Genomic DNA, 18,619 nt, shown 5'->3' on the forward strand with positions numbered 1-18,619 from the left:
ACTGGGCAATTCAGAACAGTAGCTTCTGCTGAGCTTCAACGGTCGATCGACTGTACAGCATGGTCGATCGACTGGGCAATTCAGAACCGTAGCTTCTGCTGAGCTTCAACGGTCGATCGACTGTACAGCATGGTCGATCGACTGGACTGAGCTGTGTAGTGGCGTCTTTCTCTCTTCAAATCAGCTCTTCACTCCAATGCACGCATCCCAAGGTGAGTGAATCCGAACTCCCTTCTTCCAAACTTCCCTGAAGTTGCCTCCGGAGGACAATTTAGGCTTGATTTAGCCCACTTCCACTCATTCCTAAAATAAATTATAGAAATTGCAAAGTAAACCGTTTCGGGAGAAAAAGTAGCCTTAAGCTAACAATTATGCATGGAAATACGTGCCAAAACTGCAAATAAAGTGTATAGAATATGCACGTATCAAATCTCCCCAAACCAAACCTTGCTTGTCCCCAAGCAAGCACTCTGACCCAAATAAAAACCTAATGGAAAGGAGTATACCTCAGAGCTAGCTACAAGTCAATGCCAAACCGTTTAATGCACATAATCAACTACCGCAAAGCTCAAATCAAGTGAACAAATTTATGCGTATCATGGAATTAAATCGGGTGTTCGACCTTGCAAGACTCATGAATTCGGACTCTCCCGGGTCACTCTTCTCTCAGCAAAGCAAATGGTAAGAATATATGTAAAAGAGAGGGAAGAAAATACAGACTCTCACCTAGACTGCGACCGACAAAACATGTATGCTTGACTAGTATGAATAATGATTCTAGCTACCGTACATACGCATAACAACCGTCAAGGACTATTACATGCCGAACTATTGCAAGATTTGGATGTGTGAGGCTAAGTGGGAAAGAAAGGGCAAGACAAGTATGGAAATGTGAAGGTAAGAGCCAAGCTAGTACCTAACAAACCATCAGAAACCGTATCCCGTTCCTCCAACTCGAAAAATAAACAATGCCTTTAAAAGTCTAGGCAACACACCATCCCAAAAACCGACACCTCCATTTCACAAAATGAGCACATGAGGCGTATTCTTAACTCAGCCGAATTTTTTTTCTTATTATTTTTTTCAAATTCTCTTTCTGTTTTTTTTTTCATTTTTCTTTTTCTGGAAAGGGTAGTCGATCGACCACAATCACCAGTCGATCGACCACCACTGCAATTCCAGTGCTTCTGCCCAGATTAACAACTTCTCTCTTTTTTTCATTTTTTCTGAGTTTTTCTTTCTTTCTTTTCCTCTCCTGATTTTCTCCTCTGTTTGTTTTCTTCAGGCTGACACTCCTGCAATTCCTCCACTTCTCATAAATACTCACTCCAACATTACAAAAACGAACCAAAACTGCTTATAATTCGACAAATTCCTCTACTACTTCCTAGCTTGGCACAATGGTAGGCTAAGTATGGGATGTAGTTAAGGGCAACTGGCAGATATGGCTTATAGTGGAGTTAATGGGGTAAAATGAGAATGGGGAAGATGCAATAGTTCTCAAAACAAGTAATACCGACCACAAACCGATGCGTATAGGCAATAAGCAATCAAAACTCATACACGTGCAAAACATGAACTGACGGGAGTACTACTCTCAATCCTAAATTAACCGGTCATGAATGTCACCAGTTATAGGCTCTATATCTCAGAAAGTATAAGTAGTTTGCCAAAAGTAATGAGTCAAGTCTAATAACCTGAAGTGAATTCCATAACAAAATTTGAGAAATCACTTTTAATTGTCGCTAAGCAGTTGTGAAAAGGCAAGGAATGGCATATTTGACTAATAGTGCAATATCATCATTAATAAACACAAATGCAAGCTAAAATGCAGTAAACGTGTGACTGAAATGCAATAAAAACAAATGCAGATGCAAAAGACATATGCAAATACCCTCCCCAAACCAAAACGCACAATGCCCCCATTGTTCTCAGCAGCAAATCACCAGCAGTCACAACAATATAGGGAGGAATAAAAGTAACAACAAAAGAAAGGGAAGCTAATAAAGAAGGTTCGGAAACTCAAAAAAGACGACCTCCCCAAACCAGCCAAAAACGGGGAGGTCACAAGCATCTAGTCGCCACCGTCGTACTCATCACCACTAGACTCATCCGACCCTGAGTCATCCTCCTCTTCCGCCTCAGCAGCAGCGGCAGTGGCTCTCCTGGGAGTGGAGGCAGCAGCAGTAGTAGTAGTAGGAGGAGGTCTCCTAGAAGGCGGAGGGTACCCACCCACCGGGGGAACAAAGTAGGAAGGGTGAGTCCAGGCACCCTGTGGGAGCATCCCCGTCCGAGCTAACTCCTCGTAAACTGGGTACAGGGCTAGGGCCGTGTCAAGTCTGTGCTGATCAAAGCTCCTGCACAAATCACTCAACACACGTGACATCCCTCTTTGGTCCATGACCGGAGGGATAACCAAAGGTGTAGGTGGTCGGAAAGTGGCCGGGTAACCGGTGGGAGCAGAAGTGGAGGAAGAGGGTGCCTGTGAAGAGGAGGCACGAGCTCTCCTCGAGGTGCTAGAAGTAGTGGTGCCCGCCCTAATGGGAAGCCTGTAGCTAGGCAAGGGCGGGCGAGCTGCCCCCTGAACAGTGGTAAGGGGCAGGATAGGAGGGAGGCCAGGTACAGGGATGGGGTCGCAGATGAAAGAATCAATCTTCCACCGACTCTGTCCATCGACCCACTTCACAGACCTCGCGTAGGCAAGGTCCATGAAACGTAAGTCAGGGTCAATGGGGGCCTCCTCTCGAGGGAAAAGTAAAACTAGACGGTTGGTGATACGTGTCACCAACCCACCACAAGCAATAGTGGTCAAAGTGCCCTCACTTACAGTCTGAAAGTGAGCGGCAGTCAAAAAAGCGATGTTATAGATACGGGCTAACCGACTTTCAATGTTCAGATAGCCCGCCAAGATAGACAGCTCAATGTTATTCACATTATTTGACTCTTTACGGCCGAAAATGGTATTACCCATTAGCCGTAGAAAATAGCGAAAAGGGGGCAAGTGGACGGAAGTGCCCGTCCTCCTAGGCCCGTTCCAATCACTAATGCAAGACCACATGACTCGGTGAACGTCAGAAGTTTCCGAGGTGTTACCCTCGAAATGAAGACCCAAAAATCCAGCAAAGTCGGCTAATGTCAGGGAGTAGTTGACATTGAAAAGCCGAAAAGAAATGCAAGGGTTACTCCTGTCGGCTTCAAAAGAAGCCTGGTCAAAAGCATAGGACGAGAAAAACTCAAGGGTCAAAATGTAATAGGTGAACTCAGCCATGTCCACTAGACCCGTCATTCCTGTCCCATTTAGCAGGGACACAACCGACTCATAACAGCCTAATTTCTCTAAAGTAGGCTTGTGTAGAAAACGGGTGGCAGTAACTTTCATTGTCGCAGCAAAAAGAGCAAACTTGGCACGCTGAGTAGAATTAGAAAAGATAACCGGCGGATAGTCAGGTAGACTATCCGTGGTGTCCTCAATCATTAGCGGCGGACCCCTAGGTCGTTTGGCAGCTCCTTGACTCGACTGCCCTTCGTACATATGCTGCTTTCCTTTTGTCATCTTTGCTTCCTACAAAATGAACAAAATTAACAACTAGATTCCCATAACCATTAACAATGTCGATTTATGAAACCCTAACCAACAATCAGAAGTTGGAAACCGAATTAGGGTTTCGAAAAACCGAATTAGACATTCTGCGATATGCAAAAACACCCTGTGGACAGGTAAAAGTGGTCTTACTCTGATCATCTGGATGAATAGGGATCTGAAAGAACCCTGAATATCCGTCTAGAAAACAGAAAAATTTGTTAGAGGCCAGTCTTTCAGTCATTTGGTCAACAAAAGGGAGAGGGAAATGGTCTTTCTTGGTGGCGACATTCAACTGTCTATAATCAATGCACATCCGCCACCCTGTTACTACTCGAGTTGGTATTAATTCATTTTTCTCATTTTTAACCACGGTAGTCCCTCCTTTCTTCGGAACTACCTGAACTGGGCTAACCCACTTGGAGTTGCCAACTGTATAAATAATACCTGCATCGAGTAGTTTCATCACCTCAGCCATAACAACTTCCTGCATCTTCGGGTTCAACTTACGTTGACCCTATCTGTAAGGCTTGTGGCCTTCCTCCAGCTCTATCCTGTGCATGCAAATATCAGGGCTGATGCCCTTAATATCATCCAAAGAGTAACCTAGAGCCTTCCTGTTTTTCTTAAGCACACACATCAAAGCAGATAAATTTGGTTATCATTAAGCTTAGCACTAACAATAGTGGGTACGCTCGTATCATCTAGAAAAACATACTTAAGATTAGGAGGAGGTGGCTTACGCTCAGGCACCTTTACCTCTACAGCGCAGACGGAATCAGCTTCAATGGAATAGCAGGTGTTTACCAAATTCTCATTGGCCAGGCTTAAGAGCATCTCATCTTCTTCCTCATTGAGCTCGTAGCTCTCCATTGAGGCTACCAAAGCATCTGGCTCCTCAAAGATTCTTCATTTCAGTATTACCCGCACACTCATCTAAACGGGTTAGATCAGCTAAGGGATCCTTGGCTAAGGATTCCCTCCAATTATAATTAACAGCCCTGTCAACAATATCAATGGAATAACATGCATCATCATCAGCAGGTTCAGTCGCCTTGTGAGCAAGACTGAACTCAATGGTGTCATCCCCTACCTCTAAGGTTATGGTTTCGCGTTTGACATCTATTACAAATTTTGTATGTAAAAATGGTGTACCTAAAATAATAGGTATCCGATCGTCTCCTCCGCAATGTCCAAAACAACGAAATCGACAGGGATAAAAAACTTTCCCACTCGAACGGGTACATCCTCTAAAACTCCTATAGGTCTCTGAGTCGATCTATTTGCCATCTGAACGGTAATATCGGTCAGCTTAAGTCTTCCAATATTTAACCTTTCGCAAATAGAATACGGCATGACACTGACACTGGCCCCTAAATCAGAAAGGGCCTTTCCAATTTCGTGGTTACCTATAGTGCAAGGAATTGAAAAACTACCCGGGTCCTTTAATTTGGGTGGTATATTAATTTGCGAAAAAGCATTGCATTCTTCCACAAAAGCAACATTACCATCATCACGAAAATTTCTCTTACGATTCAAAATGTCTTTCATAAATTTAGCGTAAGAGGGTAACTGGGTAATTAGATTAGTGAAAGGAATCGTTACCTCGAGATTCTGGACCATCTCCAAAAACTTACCAAACTTGCGCTCCAGCTTAGTATTCTTTAAAAGCTCCGGATACGGGATTGCAACACTGGCCGTAGGATCAGTAACCTTCGGCTTCCGTAAGTTTAAAACCTCCGTCAAATCATCAATAAGTCTAGAATCAGGCAAACTAGTTGACGGATTTGCATCCTGCACTGGAATCCCATTCGATCGACTGCTGGTCATAGTCGATCGACCAGTCTGACTGGGCGTGAACAGTTCCTGGACAGAAACTTCTTCGTCAGGAGTCTCAGTCGATCGACTGACAATGTTGGTCGATCGACTGCTTATGCTGGGTGTGAATAGTTTCTGATCAGAAACTTCTTTATCTGACACTCCAGTCGATCGACTGCTATTGTTGGTCGATCGACCAGAGGTACTGGCAATTGAGCTCGTTTTTGCACCAGAAATTAAACTAGCCTCTTCATCATTTCCCGAGTCTCCTCTTGGCTTGTCGGAACCTTCATAAGAGAGGCCACTTCTGAGATTAATGGCGTTAATCGTTTCAATTGGCCCTTCACATTTGCTTGAAGAATTGGCGACTTGCTTAGCCTCTATATTCTCCAACTGCTTCACAAAATTCTTTGAGGACTCAATCCCGGCTGCTTCTATATTCGCCACTTGAACCAAAAGAGTTTGGACCATTTCTCTCAATTTCGCGGTCTCATCTGAATTATGGACAGGAATTTCAACTCATTCCTTGGAAGCTTCAGAGGCCTTGAGCTTCTCGAGACGGGCAGTAATAGAAGTAATGAGTGTCACTACGGCACTCATTTCATCACTTTGCTTTCGTGATTTTCCACGTGAACTCCCAAACTCAGCTCTATGGACTGCCATCTCCTCAATAGTATTCCAACCTTTATTCTGACCGGTATTATTTTGGAACCTACCATTCGCAGCTGCATCCAGGATGACCTTGTAATCATCATATAGAGCATTGTAGAATAAGTTGCAAAGATACCACTGTTGGAAACCATGGTGAGGGACAGCTCAGACCAAACTTTTGAAATGTCCCCATGCCTCACAAAAGCCCTCATCAGCTCCTTGCTGGAAATTTGTAATTTTACTTCTCAAGGCATCAGTCTTTGAAAGCGGGAAGTACTTCTTGTAGAAGGCTAATGCTAGAGATGTCCAATCTGTGACTCCAGCTGCTACCCTATCAAGGTAGCGGTACCAATCTCGCGCCGAATCCTTCAAGGAGTATAAGAACATCACCCCCTTTACGTCATCCTGAGTCACCCCAGCCGGTATAGGTATGGAACAGCAGTAGTCTGTGAAAATTTCCATGTGCTTCAAGGGGTCCTCATCTGGTTGACCAGCAAACTTATTTCGCTCCACTAAATCGATATAAGAGGAACGAAATTCGAAGTTACCGGTAGTAGGGGTAGGTAACACGTGCCCCTTTGGAAGGTGGTGCTCCTTTGGCTGAAGATTATCATATATTGTAGCCATATTCGCAAAACTGAGAGTACTCAAGCCTTCCTCTCAAAAACCTGTCTTCTAACTGTGCAAAAGCAAAACTAGAAGCAAAGGTAAGCAACGGCCTCAAGGAACCAAAGTTCCTTGAGACAAGAAAAATAAACTAAAAATAAAGCAAAAGAATTACACCGTCTCCCAAGAACGGCGCCAAAATTTGATACCGTCGTTTTGTATCAAAATTAAATTTATAATTCCAAACTAAAACTATAGCTAGTGATAGTAAGGGTCGAACCACAGAGAGACAAGATTAATTTTGTTTGCTATTTCCAGTCTATAAAAGTAACAATTAAGTGGGGGTTTTGAAATTGGTTGATTAATTTGACTAATTCCTAAAATAAGGATTTCTCAACAAGATAAAAGGAAGATCGGGAATTTCGGTTCACCATGGCTAAGGTCAGGTCAATAAGGTAGCAGAGGTCCTATAATACGGTCTCAGGGAATATGAGCAAGCCTTTCGATCTATACTCAAATTAACCTTACGGTCTTCTAATTCCCAAGAATTTCTCAAAGCTTTCGCTCAAAGGAAATTCCGATCTAATGATAATTTAAATTACTAATCTTTCAATCTAGTAAAAAGGTTTATCAAAAGACAACAAGATCGTTACGGAAAAATTCATGCTAACCAAACAATCCTAATTTATGCCATGACTCACCTTATTCCCAATCAATACAATTAACTACGCATGATTAAAACTATAACAATTGCAAAATTTATAACAAAGAACAAGTTTGACATGATTGAATTGAATTAAAGACAAAAGGTAAGAACTTAATTGCTGAAATTAAATTGGTAAAAACAAGAATTGAAATAACAAGAAATTAAAGAAGGAAGAAATTGCATAAAACTTACTAATTAAAATAATGAACAAAGTAATTGAATTCGGGATTCGTCGTCTCTCTTTCTTGCCTCCAAAACTAGATCTAAAACTGAGTTCTTCAATAATGAAAAGCATAACCTAAAATTGTAGCTGCGTTCTACTGATAAGCCATCCAAAAGAGTTAATTACAATTGGGCTTTTAAAAGTCTATCACGAAAAATCAATCTCAGCTCGCAGCCTGGTCGATCGACTGAAGAGCATGGTCGATCGACTGGGCAATTCAGAACAGTAGCTTCTGCTGAGCTTCAACGGTCGATCGACTGTACAACATGGTCGATCGACTGGACTGAGCTGTGTAGTGGCCTCTTTCTCTCTTCAAATCAGCTCTTCACTCCAGTGCACGCATCCCAAGGTGAGTGAATCCGATCTCCCTTCTTCCAAATTTCCCTGAAAATGCCTCCGGAGGACAATTTAGGCTTGATTTAGCCCACTTCCACTCATTCCTACAATAAATTATAGAAATTCCAAAGTAAACCGTTTCGGGAGAAAAAATAGCCTTAAGCTAACAATTATGCATGGAAATACGTGCCAAAACTGCAAATAAAGTGTATAGAATATGCACGTATCAAGCGTCTCCATGCCCACCAATCTGAGCGTCCCGATGCCAAGACGCTCGTCTTGAGGCAAACAAATCCGAGCGTCTCTCCCCCGATCCGCTCGGATTCCCTTACAGAACCCACCGTGCCTACTGCCTAGACGCTCGGGACGAGCAGATTTCCTGGAGACTACCAAAACGGAGATGAGCATCTCCTTGGAGAGGAGAACTTCCTCAACTTTTCTTAAGGGTCTTAATAGTCATTTAAGCCCTTAGTAACCCTAATCCTTGTACGTAATCTCTAGTATAAATACCCCATTATACTACCTAGATTAGCATGTCATCTTAATAGGATTTTAATCTTATCTTAATCAAGTCTTAATACTCTCTTAATCTTGTAATCAATTCCTAATTTAGCATTAATACAAATCTCATTTCTTAATCTTTCCTTAATTTCTCTATTGTTCATCATTTATTTTGGGTAATTAGAAGATTATTTGGATTTATTTGGAGGATTGACAACCTTCCATCAATCATCAAGTACTTCTATTATTCTTTGCTTTATTATTTGGAATCATCTCTATAGGTATAATTCTCTCTTAATCCTTTTTAATTATTGTTAATCATCTTCATTTGTTCATCATGTTTTGCCTTGCTAGTATGATTGACAACCTTGTTAGCATGTTAAACTTGATAATGAGTGAGAAGTTTCCTTAACTAGGGTTAATGGGGAATTAGGGGAAACCAACATGGGGATTGATTCATGCTTAATCTAATATGTTTTCATAATTAATTTGCTTGCTTGTTGCGATTCCAACTTATGCACATGTTATGTTTGATGAAATGCGAGCCTATGAATCCTTGCATTTTTTACCCATCACTTACCTTTTCAATGAGACTTGTAAGACATAAACCAACTCGAGTCTCATTAGACCATGCATATAGTTGGATAGGGAGGATTAAGTCGACTTGTAGGTGTTGTACCATCTAATCGATTCGGCTCCGGGACCCAAACCTTCCTAGGGATTGTAAGATATACACTAAATCGATCCAATCACAACAATAATTGCTTGCATCTAGTTGAGAACCCGTTTGTATGATCAAATCCCATGAATCCCCTATGAACCCATGACACCCTAGTGCTTTTAATCAATTGTTTACAACTCATTTTAATCATCTTCCTTGTTTTCATTACTCTATTTACATTGATTAGTTTAGTTGATCTCCTACCTCAACCCAAATTGTTACACCCTTAGACACAACTATTTGCAATCGAAAATCCTACATCAATACCCGTCCCTTGGGATCCGACCTTTACTTACCTCTTTACTAAGAGTAGAGTAGTTTGTGAAGTTATAAATATTGTTTTGGTCTAGGTAACTTTTGATGACGAGTAACAAAACCGATCCGACCAGAGCCATACTTGGAGGATCCTTGGGGATCCAAACGAAGGAGCTTCTCCATAAGAACCCTTCTTGTCCAAAGCTTGGTTGATCTCGCCAAGCGCCAACCACGATGGATCCCATCCGTGCTCCATTTGCTCAACAACATGCACAAGGGTCATGCTAGCATACCATCTTGACCCCTCCTTCTTCAAGGCATCGACAAGGAGGTATGCATGCACTAAGCAAAAGGCAAGAGCCCTTCTCCTAGCCACCTTCGAGATATTAACATCCAAATGGTTCGAGAAGATGTTGATTAAATCCAACATGTCAACACCATGAGGAGCAAGGATGAAGTTCACTTTGCTCGTCGACAAGCCCAACATAGAACGAAACTTCTCCTTGTAACACAACCGAGTTGGAGGAAGCATCGGAGTACAACCCGGCCACCCTCCAATGACACCCACTTCTTCGGCAAAAGGGCAAATTTGACCTTTCGGGAAAACGAAAACATGATGTTTCAAATCCCAAGACCGAGAGCATGCTTCAAGGAACGAGGATTTCACCTTAACTTGACTAAGCACCAACAATTGACCAACTCCCATTACAACGAGTTGATACTTCTCGGGAGGCGATAAATCCCGACACCAATGTCGCAACCTATTTTCGAAAGCATGCATGTTTTTTTTTGTGTGGAAGAAGAAGAAAGGTTTTCGTGGCGATGTTTTTCGTATTTCGGATGATGAAACAATGAAGCACGAATGTCCCTATTTATACAAAACAATCAACGCCTTTTTTACGAAAAAAGGGGAAGCCACCTTGTATCGCCCAGAGGCTCGCGCCTCTTTGGGCTGATTCTAAGAATATGCACCTTGACTTGTCCCTATCAAGTTATGCTTCTTTCTGACGCATTGGTTTTCTCGCCTTAAGGCTCGCGCCTCTTCAGGCCTACCCGGAAAATTTTTGTGTTTTCTCACACTCACATTTACTTGGTGTCGCGTTTTACGAAATCCGACATGGTTTCCATGACGCAACTTTAAACATACGGGTTTTTCTCTTCTTTATTTTAGGGGGGAAGGACTAGTCGCCCCGATCCGCGACAGATCGTTTCCATGTCAATCGAAAATCCCATGTCAGTCAAAAATTCCAAAAAAATTTCGCATTTCCACAAAAATCAAAATTGATAACATAACATCAATTTTTCTCAAAACACTCTTACAAATCCGAGTCTTGATCTCGCAAAAAAAATCAAAATTTAATACACTCACAAAACCTCTTTTGAAATTCATCCTTGACAGTTTGAGTTTTAATTTTCTAATTGCAAATCATTTTTGGCAAAATTCGATGCGATTTAATTCAAACACGAATTAATTTCTCGAAATTTTAAAACAATTTTATTTGAAAAATCCAAACGTGACGACTTGTCGCGGAATTTTCAAAATTTCTCTTTAATTTTAATTTTAACTTCGAATCATCGTGGTTATTTTTGTTTTCAACAAATGCTTTTGCGTATTTACGTGTATGCGTACGTGCTACCCCGTTGCCTGTTTTCTACACTAATAATACCGGAACAAAAGCCGAAGCAAATGGGGAATCAGCCGTTGATTGTGCGCCTCCGAAACACAACACAAAAAAGTCAAACACAAACAAGCTACAAACCAAAAATACGTATATACAAACCGCCTCACGCAAAATATATCAACACACGTTTGATACAAACGACTGACCATACGAATAGGATCCGGTACAAGTATTTATCATACAGACACTGGCCTTAAACAATGAATTGTGGGCTATCCGCCACCTATCGAACTAAGCAATCCCTATCCTTCTAACCAGAAAAGAAAGGGAACAACATGGAAAAGAAAGGAGTAACAGCGGAAGTAGAGGTTGGTACCATGACGGTAATCCCTCTTTCCTACTCCGTAGCAAAAAAGGAAAAAGTGCCTGGTAGACTTCGGACGACATGACGATCAGGAATTGTGACATAGTGCATCACCTCGACGTTAACCCCCAATCATCGGAATTCAGCGATGAGTAAGAGACCCGACATAGGGCGCCACCCCGATGTTGACCCCCAATCATCAGAACTCAGTGACGATTGAAAATGGCAACGTAGAACGACGCACTGGTGTTAATCCCCAACCATCAGACGTCCAAATATCTGCAGACAACAGCCAATGATCAATGCGAGATCAAAGGCTGGACAAAGGCCACCAGGGAAAAACACAACTGGACAAAGACAGGACGACAACCGCCTTGCCTCCTCGTGGATCTTCCTCCTCCTCCAAGGCCTCGGCCACGGACCCAGTGGGCCCAGAAGTCCCAGACCACTCACCTGAAATCAAGAAAAAAACAACGTCAGCCGAAATTTCGGCATTACGACGGCACAAAACACACAAAATCCAAAAAAAAAAACACAAAAACCACATACAATTACAAATACAAAAGCAAGGGCAAACCCGCCCAATCCCATCCAGCAAATCATTTCACAAAAAACTCACATAAAAACGACTCGCCCATCTTTTCAAGAAAAAGACGATTCAAAACAACGACAAAAATTACAAAAAAAAACAAACACCCTCAGGCCGACACAAGGTCCACCAAAAATATGCAACAAAAATTCCCGACACAATTGGGAATTTTAAATAGCTCGAAAAAGGCAATTTTACGCCAAATTGAGCACAACCAGGTCAAAAATTCAAATTGCGGCCACAACTAAGCAACGTGACTTGATCACGTCCTAAAGTGACCTAAACTACCATTAAGGTCCATTTCAAAGCAAAATGGCTCGGTTTGAGCCCAAACAGATGTTTATCTCATCAGCATAAGACCGTCTGATAATGGCAAAATGTGAAATTTTGTCCCTAAACGCCCAACGAAGGTCCAACATGACAAAGACGACCTTCCCCGACTACAATGCAACCTAGTGGGGCACACAACTCGAACAAACGAACACAACATTGTAAAATTAGACGGTCTTTTGTCTCATTCACGTTTTTTGCTCCTAGGGAGCGGGAATGGGGACCAAAATGCAAACTAAAAGCAGCCCTGTACTTTTAAATAGGTTTCTAACCTAATGCAAGCATCAATTTCACTCGAAAATGGGCCGAGCAAAAACGCCCAAATCGATTTCAAAGGGGTTAGGCTTTCGCCCTAACTCAATCAACAAAAAGACAAATAAATTCAAGTGGAATCAAGAGGTTTTACATACCTTGAGATGACACGATGATTATGGCACGAACACAATCGAGAAATCGAGGTCGAAAATGGCGATTTTGTTGGGTTTTCGCGTGTTTTAGTGAGGAAGACGAAGTGTATGAGGAGGAAGCCTTCCTCGCGTCTTTTTAAAGAAAAAAAGGGGAGGCCCCTTACATCGCACGATGGCTCGCGCCTCTTTGAGGTGTTCGGAACATTTTTAGCGAAACTTTGGGCTTTGGCCCAATTTCCATATAAATTTCGCAAATTTCAAAACGACGGAATTAAAACCCGTCACTTTCAAACAAAAACAGAAATAGTAAAAATCAAAATTCGCTATTTTCACAAATTTCAAACGACGAAATTATAAAAACCGTCATTTTCAAACAAAACACAAAATAGTGAAATTCAAATTCGCTATCTTCACAAATTTCAAACGACGGAATTAAAAACCGTCATTTTTCAAACAAAACACACATCATCGAAATTCAAATTCGCTATTTTCACAAAATTCAAACAATGGAATTAAAAACCGTCACTTAACAAATAACAAAATTGCGAAATTCAAATTCGTTATTTTCTCACAATTTCGAACAACGGAACTAAAAACCGCCACATGTCAAGAAAATGAATTAGCGAAATTCAAATTCGTTATTTCCACATTTTCAAACGACGGCATTAAAAGCCGCCACTAATTTAAAAACAAAATAGTGAAATTCGAATTCACTATTTCTCACAAATTTCACAAATTTCAAATCACAAGATGACGTAATTAAAAACCGTCATTTTCAAACAAAAACAAAAATAGCAACATTCAAAATTCCCTATTTTCACAAATTTCAAACGACAGAATTAAAAAAACCTACATTTTCAAACAAAACACAAAATAGTGAAATTCAAATTCGCTATCTTCACAAATTTCAAACGACGGAATTGAAAACCGTCATTTTTTAAACAAAACACAAAATAGCGAAATTCAAATTCGCTATTTTCACAAAATTCAAACGACTGAATTAAAAACCGTCACTTCAGAAAGAACAAAATTGCGAAATTCAAATTTGTTATTTTTCCACAATTTCGAATGGCAGAATTAAAAACCGCCACCTGTCAAGAAAATAAAGTAGCGAAATTCAAATTCGTTAGATCCGCAATTTCAAACGACGGCATTAAAAGCCGCCACCTTTTCAAAAACAAAATAGTGAAATTCAAATTCACTATTTGTCACAAATTTCACAAATTTCAAATCCCAAGATGACAGAATTAAAAACCGTTATCTTCCAAATAAACAGCAAATGGCGGAGTTCGCATTCGCTATTTCTACAAACTCCGAACAATGGCAGTAAAAATCGTTACCTCTCTTCGAAATTTGAAATTACGAATGACGATAATAGAGACCGCCATCCACAGGAGCCAGACTCAAACTAAAAAAAGCCAATTTCTTTCCGGCACCACAAACATCCAATATAAAAACCGAAATTCCCCAGCAGGATACCAGAGATCTCCCCACGGATCCCACTAACTAAACAACCTCTTGAAATAACCCTGTCCTGTTGGAGTATGTGTCCTCAACAATAGTGCGATCACATGTTTAAATCTCAAATTAAGAATACCTAAGGGATGATTCATTTATATAGTCAACTGATCAACATTAATCAGTAATGATTGGTTAACTAGAGTTTGACATTACTGTCGTTTGACGATGGTGATCAGTTGATCCCATAAGGTCACACCTATAGGACAATTCACTTAGTAGATTAATTAATTAATTAATTGTATAACGATACACATGAATTAATTCCTTAAAATTGAACAATTTATGATAGTGAGTGAGAATATATATATCTTATTGTAATATTGATTAAATAAGATTTATTTTAGTAATTAAAAGAATTTATTACTAAAATTGATTATTGTTTATGAAACAATTGAGATAAGAATGAATGGTTAATTATAATATGTTGTGAATTATAATTATATGACCCATTTTATTTATGTGATCAATAATCACTAGACAATTTGTTATATGTAATTTAATTAATGTATATAATGTTATTTATTTGATAAATATGCATTAAACTAATTAATAACATATTACATACTACATGTGACATATTGTGTGACAAATGACAAATTGATAAAATAAAATGGATGTCCATTTTATGTAATGGACCGAAATGATGTAGGATTAGAGGATGGTGGGAGATTTATTTTAAATAGCTAAAATAAAATCATGATCACTCTACTTACCTAGCCTTACATGCCTAAGGTTTAGAGAAGAACAAAAGAGTAAAAACAAGAAGGCCATGCATTGGCCTTCGTTCCCCCACCACCGGTTCCCCCTTTTCTTATATAGAGAAATTGTTCTCTATATAAGAGATACTACATCATTTCATATAATTCTAATCCTTCTCTCCCACTTCTCTCTAAAACAAGTTTTAGAATATATTAAATTGTTCATCTAATATTATCAAAAACATAAGATTACTAGTGTAGTAATAGAGATATTATTAGAATCTATTTAAGGTTTTATAATACACTAATCTAGTTAATTAGTATATTATTTTAAGGGACTTATTTTGGGTGCAACCAAAGGAGGATCTCAACATTTGGGATTTTGGAGGATCATCCATTACATTTAAGCTCAAGAAAAAATAAGGAAGGTGACCTTATTTGTGCCCTTATTTCGTGCCTTATAACAATGTAAGGAACATTGTTTTTCCTATTTTATTTCTTAATTAGTTATGCATGCACTAGATCTTAATGAACTTAAGTTAATATGTTAATTAGTTCACTATTAGATGAGTCTAATAATAGGTATATGAACCTAACAATTGGTATCAGAGCATAGGATGTTGCATGCATAATCGATTTATAGTTTTTTCGAGTTATTAGTAACTTAATTAAAACTAAAAACTTGTGATTTATTAGATAAATTCACGAAATATTAATGCATGTTGTATATTCTGGTCCTAAAATATTTTTAGGTCATGTTTATGATTCATGGTGTTTTATTGCTCATTTTTATGATTTTTGTTATTTTATTACATTTTTATGACTAAAATGGTATTTAAAATGCTAAAAATAGTTAAACTAAGTCTCTGACCTTAAAATTTTTATATGACCTCACATGCATATTTTACTTATTGTATGTAAAAGTTTGTATAAATTTGATTTAATTTGCATGATTTATGATTTTTATGAGATAAAAATGAATTAAATGGAGGTAAAATGGTTAAATATAGTTAAACTTCGAAACAGGCCATGAAATTTTAATATGTTGTCACATGTATATTTTACTCACTGTGTATAAAATTTAAGATGAACTTGATTCATTTTGCATGATTTATGAATTTTTAGAATAAAAATAACATAAATAGTGACTATTTTAGCATAAATAGGTAAAATAAATTACATGACATGAGAAAACTATTTTAGGTTGCATTAATATCCCACTTATCATATCTAAAGTTTTAAAATTGATTGGATTAACTTTTGTATACTTTAGATGTTTTATTTGATAAAACCGATAAATCGCAACTACATTTTTCTCGAAATAAATTCGAAAATTTGAACCATGATTTTTGATATTATGAGTGTCATGGATATATTCCTGAATGTTTAAAAATTTAAAATTCAAATTTTGAAATTATTGTAATTTAATTTGGATTTATTTCATAAATGTTATGATTTTAGGGTCAAAATGAGCATAAAATTATGTCAAGTTGAATTATTGTCAAAAATTGAGTAATGACTAATTTTTGAGACCTAAGCATGTTAGGATAATTAACTTGGACTAAAATTAGATTTTAGTATTAATTTGCGATTTTAATAAGTTAAAATCATGAAATTCCATAAAACCGGGTTATATAATCGATATAAGTTAAATAGGGCGATTTGGCACATAATTTGGCATGATAGACACATATTATAATGCTGCATATTTCATTGTTGAATGTCATATTTTATTAATATAATTTTGAATTATGTAATTTTATCTTAGTATGACCTTAGTTTTAATCGATATTACCCGTAATGTAAGGGGATATTGATTCGGTTGTAATTTAATGTGATCTCATATCACTTTTATTTTTACTAGTTTTTCATTTTACAAATGTATAATAGGAATAGCTATGTATTTTTATTATTATTTGTAATTCCGGAGTTTCTTCAAGACGGTGCCATTTGGAAAGGCGTTCCGACAAAGACGGTGTTCTAGGGAGGCGTGCCACTTGAAGATTCAAGGGACTAAAGGAGTTGGTTTCCGAATTTGTAAGAGATTATTTGATTTTCTATTTTAGGAAGTCCATACTAGGAATTTATTATTTTGCTTTGCATTTCTTTTAATATGTTGCATGCATTGCCAAATTGCCATAACAACACATGCATATAATATCGAGTCATCGACCGTGTCAATTATAATTATCTAGAATTCATCTTTTAGTTCACTTAAAATTGATAGATAATAAATTGACAAGACCTTTACTTTAAAATATTGAGACTTAGCCTTACCAAATAGTAGGAGCCCATTAATCTCCATTACACAAGGGGTACAATACGATTTTTCGGGGTGCTTCTATTGACGTTGGGTGAGTGGGGTAATAAGTAGTTATTACACTTCGAAAGTTTGGTTGATCTCAGCGAAGGTATTTTGCGACTGTAGCCGCAATAGGTTCGGGCTAAAGATGAATTTAATGTATATTCATCGACCGAGAGTTCTAATTGTAGAATCGGTTAAGAGAGTTAACCCACCAAGTTATATTAGTAAAGATGTAGAGGGCCCGTTGGCTCACATCCAAGTTAATATGAATTTTGGGTCTCGGAATCATTTATTATAGTTAGGTAGAGGTCACTATATAAATGTTAAACATGTTTTAAAACATTTTCAAGTTTTGTTAAAACGATAAATGTTTAAAATTCCTTCATTTTTCTATTTTGTAGTCAATTTGATTAGTAAGCAATGACTACTCTAATTTCATCCGCGTCAACTAGTGCAAATGTGTTTGATGTGACTCATATTTGAGCACATTTAGCCTCCGAATTAACCTCTTTCCTATGCTTTATAGCACATAATTGGCTCATTTACTATCTTTAGTTTCCCATTTTTCATATTCTTTGACGATTTGTCCCCTTTGGTAGGAAAGGAGTGCTAACCTTGCATTTACGAGGCGGAATGGAGCTAAATTGATCGCATCCAATGACCAAGCATCAAAGAGAAGACAATACTAGAGGCCTAAGTAGATAATAAAGTGAAATGGCCAATGATGAAAGGATCCTTGCATCCCCGAAATGATCCTTGCGGATTGTGAAGGAGCTAAAAGAAGAGTAGCTGACTGCCCAGGGATCCGAGCGGATCAGACACGATCCGGGCGTCTCCCATCATCAACATCCGGGCGTCTTTCGGCCAAGACGAGCGTCTTGTAACCCATGGAGCCGAGCGTCTTCCAGAAGATCCGAGCGGATCAAAGGTCAGAGAGCGCGTGCCACAGCTCAAGACGCACGGATCGTGGCAGGACTAGCACGAGAATATGCTCATTTCCTTTGAGAGGAGCATTTCCTCAACTTTTCTTAGGGACTTAATAGTTATTTAAGCCCTTAGTAACCCTAATCCTTGTACCTAATCTCTAGTATAAATACCCCTTTGTACTACCTAGATTAGCATCAAGTTATAATCATCCTTTAATGTTCTCTTAATCAATTCTTAGTACTCTCTTAATCCATTTTTAATCTCATCAAAATTAGTTCTAATTTAGTTATAATACAATTTATCAATATTAATCACATCTTAATCTTTCCTTAATTCCTCTATTGTTCTTCCTTTATTTTGGGTAATTAGAAGATTATTTGGGGTTTATTTGGAGGATTGACAACCTTCCATCAATCATCAAGTACTTCTATTATTCTTGCTTTATTATTTGGAATCATC

The 18,619-nt window shown here is 38.6% G+C and overlaps 1 non-coding gene across 1 annotated transcript; it reads left to right on the forward strand.

The window, feature by feature from the left end:
* Positions 1-6,194: 6,194 nt before the first annotated feature.
* Positions 6,195-6,303, forward strand: LOC141593905 (small nucleolar RNA R71). Its single transcript, XR_012521960.1, has one exon. It is a non-coding gene; the product is annotated as a small nucleolar RNA R71 (small nucleolar RNA).
* Positions 6,304-18,619: the final 12,316 nt, after the last annotated feature.

Source organism: Silene latifolia, chromosome 7, assembly GCF_048544455.1.
Source record: "Silene latifolia isolate original U9 population chromosome 7, ASM4854445v1, whole genome shotgun sequence".
Taxonomy (NCBI): domain Eukaryota; kingdom Viridiplantae; phylum Streptophyta; class Magnoliopsida; order Caryophyllales; family Caryophyllaceae; genus Silene; species Silene latifolia.